The 11,512-nt window shown below is 39.5% G+C and overlaps 1 pseudogene; it reads right to left on the bottom strand.

Annotated features, from left to right (window-relative positions):
* Positions 1 to 4,593: 4,593 nt before the first annotated feature.
* LOC133126919 (crystallin J1A-like) lies at positions 4,594 to 10,343 on the bottom strand (annotated as a pseudogene).
* Between the last annotated feature and the right edge of the window lie 1,169 nt (positions 10,344 to 11,512).

Raw genomic sequence — 11,512 nt, 5'->3', positions numbered from 1 at the left:
TTTGTGTGAATTGAGCAATGTCAGGAGCAAGCAGCCATCTAATCCACTCTCTTGGATTGAGACTATTTCCATTACAGACTGCTGTACATAAGGACTGTCCCTTCAGCTGCTTTTCAGATATGTATTATCATTCAGGCTTGGACACAAGCACTGATTAGTTCACAAGACACTGTACACAAACCAATAAATTGCTGGTTTTTAAAGGTATCAGTAAGATTCGTGATTTAGTTTAAGGGCCATACTGTCAAGGAGAAGGAATAAAACTTCTCATTTGGGGAGAACATAAAAGTATAGTAAGCCCATCATTTTTTTAAATAAAAAAGGTTGGTAATTTGATATGACTTCCACTGCCTCAGAGCTTCAGTACTCCACTGGATAACTCTCAATTTTTTTTGTGAATTCCTGGCAACAAGTCAGCCTCCTAATGACAAATCAAGAACATCACAGACTGAAAAAGTCCTCTTTGGCCTAAGAGGCACATTTGATTTCATCATGTGATCAAATAATCCATGACTCAGCATCTCTGTGCAAGAGGCCCAGTTCATACCAGACAATTTTCAAAAATTCAGGCTCCATAAATAGAACTTGATAGATTTTGAGATTTCAAACCATGGTAAACAGTTAATTATTCTGTCTGACATGAAAATGGTTCGAAAACACATTCAGTCATTAACCCCTTGGGCCGGTAACAGGATACACTGTTGTTAAGTGTTAAAACTTACGGTTCTATTTGTATAACCTATTTTCACATTCCGTTGCTGTAACATCAGTTCCTTATTTTGTAGCAGGTGGTGAAACAAGTGTGGGAGGAAATAAGGTAATGTCAGTGTCCTTTTCACAAGTGGACAGCAGACCAAATGCATAATAGTTTCTCATTATAGAAATGTGCTAAATCGGAGATAGAATGTCCATAGAATTTCTCTGGAGGAATTATCATTGAATGTTCATTTCAAAATCTTCTTCTGTGAGAAAAAAAACAGCTTCCGTAATTTTGTTGTACTAATATTTGGAGTAATTCTGACTCTTGCGAAACAAAACCAAAAGGAAACAGAAAAAGAGACCATTATGCCTGTAGTGAAAACAGTTTGATAATCGTAACTTTTTTATTTTTGGTATGTCATTTTTAAACTTGTGTCAAGAAAAGGGGTGATACTTAAGGGGTTAATATAAACATATTTGGTGTGTCATATGTTCATAAATGACACATTTAGATAATCTGAGATCAAATAATAAAAATTTGGTGAAGTATGTTAAATATATACAATATATATAATATATCTTAACTTCCAGGATAGAAATAGCAGAAATGACAGGATTACCCTGTTGCGTGTGTGAATATCACTATAAGGGGCTGAGGCATTTCCATCATAATTTGCACATTGCCTAATGGACAGATTCATGCTGTGAAAGGATTGCCTTCTTCTCTTTAACAAGTGACCTCTTATGCAACCAGCTGAAATATATGATACCTGTGCAACGTTCATGTCTCATGCTGTTCCTCGAGAGAGTTTCACACCTCGCCATTTTCCACTGAAATATTTGGATACAGCTGGAATTCATTTCATCAGCGTAACCCAGGGAGCTGCATGCTCCAGCCCCGCATGAGGCTGCCATTGGGCCTTCGAGCAAACGGCGGATTGCTTCAATAAATATGTTACACTGCAAAGGTGCTCTGGGTTTGGGAACCTGTTAATCACATGAATATGTTTTCATAGTTCCACAAGTGTACCTTGCGGACTCTGCCAGAAAACACTTTCAGGATAATTGGGTTATTTGATAAGCATGTTCCGTGTGGAAGGTGCTGGACCTAGTCTACACAGTTTCTTTGAAATGCTTTGTTGATATCTATATTTGAAGTGTGATGCTTAAAATCTGGAAGTCAGTACATGTTATAAAATAACAGTGTAGCCTAGAGACCAGCTCAAGTCTGTTTTCTCAAGTCCCATTCACACCCATACTCACTCTGGCAGAGATTGTTTGTAACTGTGCCCGCCCGCACCACTTTTTTGATATTTCACCTGCTTCCATCTTGTAGACAAACAAATAAATGAACTTGAATGAATTCAGAATTCTGTACCTTAAAGAGAGAACTGTAATGAAAATACACACACGTTTAGGCTATGGCCTAAAATATAAATAAAGACAGGTCAATGCGCATACGGAGAAAAGTATGGGTTGCCAAATGCAACATAATTCTGTGCATTTCCCCCCAAATCTAACCAAAATATCCCTTTATTCTCACATTTAACAAATTTAAATGTTCCCTACATTTATAATCTGTCAAACTACAGGTGTAAATGTTAAAAGTACAATAATTTCGGAATCCTAATGGTCAAGAGAGGAATTGCAACAACAGACAACCTCAAACCACAACACTGTTCATGCTTCCCACAGTCTATGAATATAACATATAATATAAATCGTTATTACACAGTTCAGTGTTCTCGTGCACTGTTTTGGAAAGCTGATGATGACAAATGCAACAGAGACTGCCGTCTTTTCATAGTGTTCTAGTCAGAAAATGTTTGCCGAACAGGTGACTTTATGAGATCTTGACTTTGGTGTGCTACACAACACTATTTATAGTTTGCACTTTAGCTAACAATCGCTACTATGTTCGTATTGCCTATATTTGTAAATTCTTCAAGCTAACTATAGCTAATATGCTACCGATAACAAACTGGTATTGTTTTATAACTAAATATCTAGTCTTCTCTTGCATAATAAGCAATAGTACCGTTTCAGTTATTGCTTGTCTGGAGTACAATTTGGGCAGCAACACGAACAATCAGAATAAGCCTCCAGGATGCCATTGGCTGTGGCAGTTGGAACCATTTTTCAACCAATGAGCTTTAATTGCTGTACAGCTGTACAATATTTTGATACATTCGACAGCCTGACAAATGTACACTTTGAAAGTCCTATAAACACAGGCAGAGAGTCAACATGTCAGTGAGCCTTTTTCAATGATAGGAAGGGATTTACAATAATCTTGTAACTATGTTTTAACACAAAAATCTTACCTATGGTACCTTTAAATGTGCTATCCAAAAATGATATATATATATATATGCTAAAACCATATGTATAACCATCTAGCTAAATATAGGAAACATTTAGTTAACCATTTAGCTGAATGTATGAAACATGTAACTATATCTTATATTAGTTAAATATTTAAGCTAAATGTTTCAGAAATGTTTCATACTGCCCCATAGCATAGTTTGTTGTTATGTTTATATGAACAATATGGCATTAAAAACAGAATGGGCAGCCTCTCTGACAATATTGAGTCCTGAAAGTAAACAAATCACACATCCTAGCGGGTTTAAATGAAACTGATCCGATTTAATGATAGATTCTATTTGCACACTACATGATAATGTGTTTACATGCAATATTAAGCAATGTACTATATATTTATATGTATTTATACTGTTTTCTGTAATATATTAAATGCTATTTCAGCCTATCATCCTGCACGTATCCCACAAACTCTGATTCTGACCCCTGCTCCATTCCGCATCAGAGTAAACTTCTTCCGGTGACCGCAGCAATTGTTGTTGGGCCCCGCGGGATTCTACTCCCATTGCAGGGCTCTATTGCAGCACCCTGGAGGAAGAGATGAGTTACAGCTGTAGTTACCCGGTAAATCATCATACTTCTGCAATTTGATCCAGAGATGTGCCAGAGATTCATGACTCTGTGATTCTCATTGAATTTCATTTCCCTTCATGCAAATTGTGCTCATGTTCCTCATTATTGTTGTGAGTTCACATTTTCTATTACCAGTCCCGAGGTTACTGAAGAATGTCATGTGACTTACACATGACCCAAAAAACCACTGATACATCAGGACTGGAGTGCATGCATACGTATCCATATGCATCTATATTGCAGTGTACAGGTACCAAACAAATAGAAACGCCTATATAAAGGCACTCAATTCAGTGTTGGGCCATCATGTGTGACCAATGTGGCCTGTTTGTGCTGTGCGAATGGCTACCAGTATCTGGTTGATTTACTTTCTTCCACAAGAAAGTAAATTATCTCACCTTTAGTTGATAGAGGTTGAAAAAACTGTCTCAGATGCCATATAATATTACTGTATTATAAGGTTTGATTCGATTCAGATGGAGCAGCCTGTAGCGTAGTGGTTAAGGCACATGACTGGAGCAAGGTCAGTGCTTTGATCCCCGGTGTAGCCGCAATAAAATCCGCACAGCTGTTGGGCCCTTGGGCAAGGCCCTAAACCCCACAGTGCTCCAAGGGGATTGGCTCGTGCTTAGTCTAATCAACTATAAGTCGGTTTGGATAAAAGCGTCAGCCAAATAACATGTAATGTAATGTGATGTAAAATATCTTGCGACTGGGAAGGCCATGGCATGTAGTTAATATCAGTGGCATGCTCCTCAAGTCTCTTGATGGCTACTAGTAGACAGGAGAAAAACACCCTTATACTGCAGAAAATAAAAGGTTTAACATGGGGTGAAGATGAGTACCAGTAAACATCGCCTTCTAAGGGTATGAAAGCACCAAAATGATGGCAGGAAAATATGCCGGACACCATTACAGAACTACCAGACAACTTCATTGTGCTTTTATCAATGTTTATTTCATTTGAATAGATATTATATACGGTACAAGCAAACAAGCAAACAAGTTCACAGGAGCTTTTAACATAACACCATCCATCCAGTTTCAGCTGTACAGTCTTTAAGCTGGAACCTTCATTAAGTGTTATTGAGTGTAAAAGTACCAGTGTGACAAAAAGCAGGCTTCTGCAAAAATAATGACAAAAACAATTGAATGTATTCACTGATTCGAGAATTTCAGTGTGTGTGTGTATGTGTGTGGGTGTGTGTGTGTGTGCGCTTGTGTTTCTGCATGCATGTGCCTGTGTGTGTGTGTGTGTGTGTGTAAATCAGATTAGCGTAAACTGGCAACTTTCTTTGCAAGCTCAAGCAGAATGGGATATCTGAGGGTCCGACTCTTCCAAGATTCAGGAATCCCCTCAAGTCCAATCTGTTGGCATAAAGACAGCACATTTTCAGGAACTAAAGCCCATAATGACCAAGGTAAAGATATTAAAGTAGAAAAAGCTTTCCAAAAAAAAGAAAGTCTTAAAAGGCTATAAATCACTGTTTCACGCAAAACACCCACTCTTTTTCAATCTCAGCAAAGGAAATCCACACAATAGTGAAGAGAAAAGGTTTCTTTGGGTAGTGGCTAAGGTATCTTTGGGCCCTTAAGCAAGGCCCTTAACCCCGCATTGCTCATGTAATGTAAAAACATGAATTAATCAGTTCATACCTGTAAGCAACAATGGTATTTAAAGTAATAACAAAACAACGCCCCATACCTGAGCCCCCACACAAGCCCCTATGAAGGAGCCCCTGCTACTGGTGCATCCTCCACAGCGCATGGTCTCCCTGATCGCCTCGCCAAACTCGCCTGCTCTCAAGGCCACGTGCAGCGCTGCTTGGAATGCACCAGGCAAAGCTGGCCAGGAACCAGGAGTGCAGCAGATGAAGAGGAGGGGAAATTTTAATGGGTAACACACATTCAAACAAAGTAGCAAGCTACTGTACAATGACCATGTACACAATGGTACTTAGTGCCGGGACATGTTGGCCAAGTCTGGATTTAATAATAGAGAGTAATGCACTGACCAAAGTGCTCTTTCATTTTATTAAATAACTGAATGGCTTTATTTGTATATCTGCACTGCTGTTGTCAGTGCTACTCAAAAAGCACATTGACAATTCACACATTTTTGTATTTTTCATGGACATATACAATAATTAATGCAGGATCAGAACTGAGAGCAACAATACGGACTAAATGATTAACTAGGTTTGATGAAGATGTGTGTCCAGTTGCTGCTGCAGTGTAGAGATGTAAGACTTACCTCATGTGTTTGTGAAAACGCTGGGAATCAGCTCTCTGGGAGCCTTGGGTAAGTTCTGTTTTACTTGGTGAATTTGGTCTGCATCAAAAAAGAGAAAAAACATTTTGCCATTTCAGATTGCATGTCACAGCAGCCAGACCATCATGCATCCTGCTCCTGCTGAATGGTAGAAGCTAAGCTGGACTTGGTTAGTACATGGGAGACCTCCTGGAAATACTATGTTGCTACAGAACGTGGTGTTGGTAGGTAGTGGCGTAATCAATCTTGCGCAATCTTTGAGTGTGGGAGGAAACCAGAGTACCCAGAGCAAACCCATTGAGAACATGCAAACTCTACGCAGAAAGGATCTGGCTAGCCAGGATTCGGACCCAGAACCTCCTTCTTGTGAGGCAACAGTGCTAACCACTAGGCCACCATTCCCCCTCACTAAAGCACGTTGAGTCGCTGGAGAAAAGTGCTAAATGCAAGGTATTATTCAATGTGAATACAAGTCATTATAAAATAAAAGTGTTTATCAAGCTCTTGCTGTTCCAAATGTGTTAAGTGAATATACTTCACAATGAGACTAGTTGATTCCCTGTGCCTTTTAGCTACTTTTTCAGCAAGCCCATTTTAAGCATTAACTTCATTTTTCTGTGCAGGCTAGAAACTTGAAAAAGAAATTCAAAGAACACACACACACACACACATTCCGGGCTCAGCACTGCCCCAGGGAAACGCTCATTAAAGGGACCTAAAATTTCCTGGCTGAATCATGAAGCGAGCGCATTGAAGCAAAACTAATCTGTGTGTCACATACCGACCACAGCTCTGTCCAGATCTTGAGGATTCTTCCTCTCTGGGTCATTGAGTTGTGCCAGCACTGAATCCAAAGCATCTGGGTTAGGACCATTGAGGATGTAGTACTCCAGGAACCTAAGAAGAATGAGGGAAACGTGCTGAAATCTAATATATAAATATAATGGTAAAAACCATCCCATACTGCATACATGCAAAACAGGACGTTTCTGCCATGATACTTTACACTATACAGATTTGATTTACAGCCAATATATAGTAGCCTTGATGTGACACTCTCTGCCATGGTGCAGCACATATTTTGTGTGTCTGTCTTTTGGATGACAAGGTCCTGACTCACTGTGGTCAATACATGCCTCACTGACCAATACAAACCAATGGCACGTATTGCAAAGAGTAGGGGATCCATGGTGTCCTGGCTAAATCCCCAAACACTCTCAGTCTACCAAGCCAGGAATTCTCCATACAGTTATGTTAATAATCTCCCCCACCTCTCCAATTGATGTATGGTGACCACTCTGTAGAAAAGGCCGCTGTGGGGCTACACATTGTGGGTGGTAAAGGTATGGACTGTATGGACTTAAGGTGATCTTTTCGTCTTCATGGTGAAGAGCTTTGAGTCTGTGAAAGTCATAACTGTCTGAAGAATATCAGAATATATCAAATTTGTTTTGGTTAATTTACTTTGAGGGCACATTCACTGTTGGGGTCAGTCCTCTGCTAGATAGCGCAGAAGTAAACAGGTGCACATGGTCACCTGGCTGCGGCCAGTGTCACCGCCACACACAGGTCGTCGTTCTGTGTGACACGGATGGCAGCCTCAACTCTTTCCAACATTTCTGGTTTCCCAGCATACAGGGCCACAACTGGAGCCAATTTTGCAATCCCATCGATCTGATTGTCTATGGCACACCCTAATGGGGAAAGACACGTTGTTATACAGATGCAAAAAACACATTCAAAGAAAAGGACATTGAGAACAGAAATAAAAGAGATCTTACAAAGGACGTTGCTTGTGTTTAGTATTTGGGTCATTCCTAAATTTAAATCAGTGACAAGGTGACCCTATGTACCAACTCTAAATGCATTTCCTGATGATCTACATTTATAGAAGATGAATAAATTCACAATAAAATATGCCCCCAATGTAGATTCATAAGCATAAGAGTTATCTGTCCAGGGATACTTTTAACATTCCTGAAATTTACTTGGAGTACTAGTTACATACTATTTATGTATATCATTGGATATACAGCATACTGAAACAATTCATATGAAGCATTTTGCTCAAGGGTACAGTGACAGTGCTCTACCTGTGAATCAAACACACAATCCTTGTCTCAGTTCTACAATTATTACTACACTACAGTCATCCTTTTATAAGATTCCTTCATGAATTTCCCTTGCTTGTTACCTTGAGTTCACACACCCCTCCACAATTAACTGAAATCCACAAATCCACAATCCAGAAAACTGCAGATTTTAACCACAGTGGCATATCGGGTGTAGAAACCCAATTTATAATGAGTTTCTATACCTACGGACAGTATATACAGTATTTTAGTCCTGCAAGGTTACCAGTCTCTGTCTTGCCCGCATCCATATTTTTCAGGAAGCTCTTCAGGCTTGCATGTCTCCAGGGTCCCTCAATGGGTAACTGCACTTTTGTACCTTATAAGTGATTAAGTAAGAATATGTATTATTATGTATTTTTAAATATTAATAATAGTAGGCACATCACAAAGCAGAAATAGAACACTTAAGTGTGGCCAGCATTCACCTACACACTTTTGACCTTGCTATACAACAAATATTTATAATAATTCCAATTATTTCAGAACAAAGGCAAGCATCCTGTTTATCAGCTGGGACATTACTGATTCAAACAGTTCACATATTTGTCTGGGGAAGTGTGGGCCTCACCTCCTCTGGCCCTGTACGGGTCATTGACAGGAGTGTCATATTCTGATCCTGGGCCAAAGAACTTGTAAGTACGCTGCTTTAGATCTCCCACATCAAGACCTGATGAAATGACACACAAAACATATGGGGCCATATTCATAAAACCTGTCTGGTTGGAATGGTGATCTAGGATCAGATTATCCAGGTCCAGAGCCTAACCTTGTTCATTATGATAAAAAAGGCTAAACTGATCCCAGATCAGCACTCAAACTGAATGCATCATTATAACTACTCTAAAATGCATTATGAATATGGGCCATGGCCAGTTACTTAACTATTGCACTATTTGAAATGATAACATGAATATGTACATTATAAATTAATATAAACAGGCAGCTGTTTGCAATGAAAAGATAACATAAATTAGCTCTGTCAATATCAAAGTAAACAAACTGACCCTGCAAATGCAAAGTTCACCTAATGTTCCACAACCAACGACCATGTTTCATGTTAATATTTCATACTGAGTGCACGGGCCCAGAGAGTTGACAGAGTGTATTTACCTCCGCATTCACACAATGACTCCAAGAGCACAAATGCCTGGTCACCATAGCATGTTTGCTGACCAGTCTCCCTCCGGTAGAAAGGGTTAGCAGATTGAGGACGGAACTCTAGACAGGGCTCTTCTTGAGCCAAGATGGCACTGAGCTTCTCGAGGTTATATATCCAATGGAGAGGTTGTGCTGCAAGTGCCGATCACAGAGAAACATGGGAATATTACATTGTACTCTGCCAAATAGGCTTATCATAGGTGAAAGTACATGTCCCCACCTTATACTGATTATTTATAAATGCCTCTGTACATAGTATGGTTGTGAGGGCATTTACCTGAGAGCAGACCCACTGTAATTTGTCACACCAAACATCAGAGCATTTTACAGATCATCAGTACCCCTGACTAGCTTCTATAGAGATTTCACACACATTGTCTTACACAAGGTGTTATGTAAGCAAGTTATGCAAGGAGCCACACCCAAATGTCCTTCCTTATCACTGGTTCCAGAAGAACATGGGTCCCATTGATTAAGTGCTACAGGGAAGCTTTGAACTCAGTTTTACAAAATTTGTAGCTGTACCTACTTAAAATGTACCAATGCTGTAGCATAGCCTACCTGCTGCATCTGCCACAGCTGCTCCAATGATCGCCCCAACAATTCTGTCAGACAGATCCAGGGCCATCTGCAATCATCATCATCCCAGTAAACAATCAGTTGTTATAATCAGTTTGCTTATTATCAAAAACATAAAAGAGTTGAAAATAAAACACAATACAAACATATGCAATATTGTTTGCATACTATGGTATTTGGTTGGTTATATCGAATGCACCAATGCATCAATAGCTTAAACCGTAAAGATCAGCACATAATTTAATGTAAGCAGCCTTCCTTGCAAAAATACAGCTGTAGTGGTTAAGAAACACATTTGATCTTGCGCTATGACTGTGCTCAGAAACGAAACTAAGCTGCCTGTATAGGCTAGCGAACCTAAATTAAACTGCCAGTGTAAAGCCATTCCCACCTTGCACTTTCGTCGCACAGGTCCTGCACCACTCTCCAGTATACTACATTAACATAAGTACTCTTAAGTATAACTTCTGTTATCGCCCTATAGTAAGCTACACTTTACTATGCACGTCTCTCCGTTGATATCTACTGCTATGATACACGCCCTCTTCTGGATGTCGTCCAAATAGCCTATTGGATGTCGTCCGAAATAGCTTAAAGGTATAGTTCAACAAAGCTATGAAATCCTTTTAAATATAATTGTATTATTATTATTATTATTATTATTATTATTATTATTATTATATAGGCCTCGGCTAAAGCAGTCCGACTTGCCACCCACCGGATTAAAGTTTTCCTGTTGTACATATTGTGACATTCCACTGATGTCGGTACAGTGGGCAGGTGAGCACGATAAACATGGTAAGCATAGGCTCCCTACGGCGTTCTTTATTATCAACAAAGCAGTACACTCGAATTGTGCCGATGAATTCCGAGAAGTTACGGAAGCCTGGCTGACATCTAGCTACGCCTTCTGGATAATGGTGTTTTATTCTCTGAAATGCCTCACTGTTTATTTATACAATATGTGGCTAAGGTGAAGTTTATTGTTTGACCAACTATGATAGCATATGGATGTATGATCAGTTGCAGTAGCTATTTTTCTGCCAGACAAGAACATGGCCGGTAGCTTAATAATGACCAACAATATCAAAAGTAATACATCATAGATTCCAACATAAAAATATGAATGTGCCCATGGTAAAGAACTGTAAAAGTAATTCTGAAAAACTATTTATAAATCATGCCAATAATGAAATTGAATTTATTTAAGAAGTCTCCCAGTCCAAAGAAAATAAGAATACTCCTACACCAAATAAATATTATTTTACATGGTCTGTCTATGGTTTGACAACCAATGCACTGTGTTCTGCAGAAGAGTAAAGACATTAGCTGTCATCCCAAGATGAAATTTCGCTATCAGTGCAGCAAAAATGGCAAATTGCCATCACAATGTACTGTGCAAAAGGTGATTTGATTGGTGGAATTATGATCGATGTCGCCAGGCTCATACACCCTGGGCAAAGAGCTTGGGTTTAAGCTTTTGATCATCTGGCAGCACAGTGGGGCATGCAAACTTATGCCAAGACTTTAAAATAGCGGCTGGGGGAAGGGGAGATAGAGGCTGACCTCAAACACATTGTGCTCTCTTCTTCCTTCCTGTGCTGGCCTGCTTCGGCAGGTTTCCTCCATCTTCCCTTTGATACATCACAAATCCAGAGAAGCTCTCCAAATGTTATTGGCCCTCTCAGGACTGTAGCTTCAAGCACAGTAT

Source organism: Conger conger, chromosome 4 (genome assembly GCF_963514075.1).
Source record: "Conger conger chromosome 4, fConCon1.1, whole genome shotgun sequence".
In the NCBI taxonomy this organism is placed as follows: Eukaryota; Metazoa; Chordata; class Actinopteri; order Anguilliformes; family Congridae; genus Conger; species Conger conger.
This window is presented reverse-complemented; position numbering and strand designations above follow the sequence as displayed.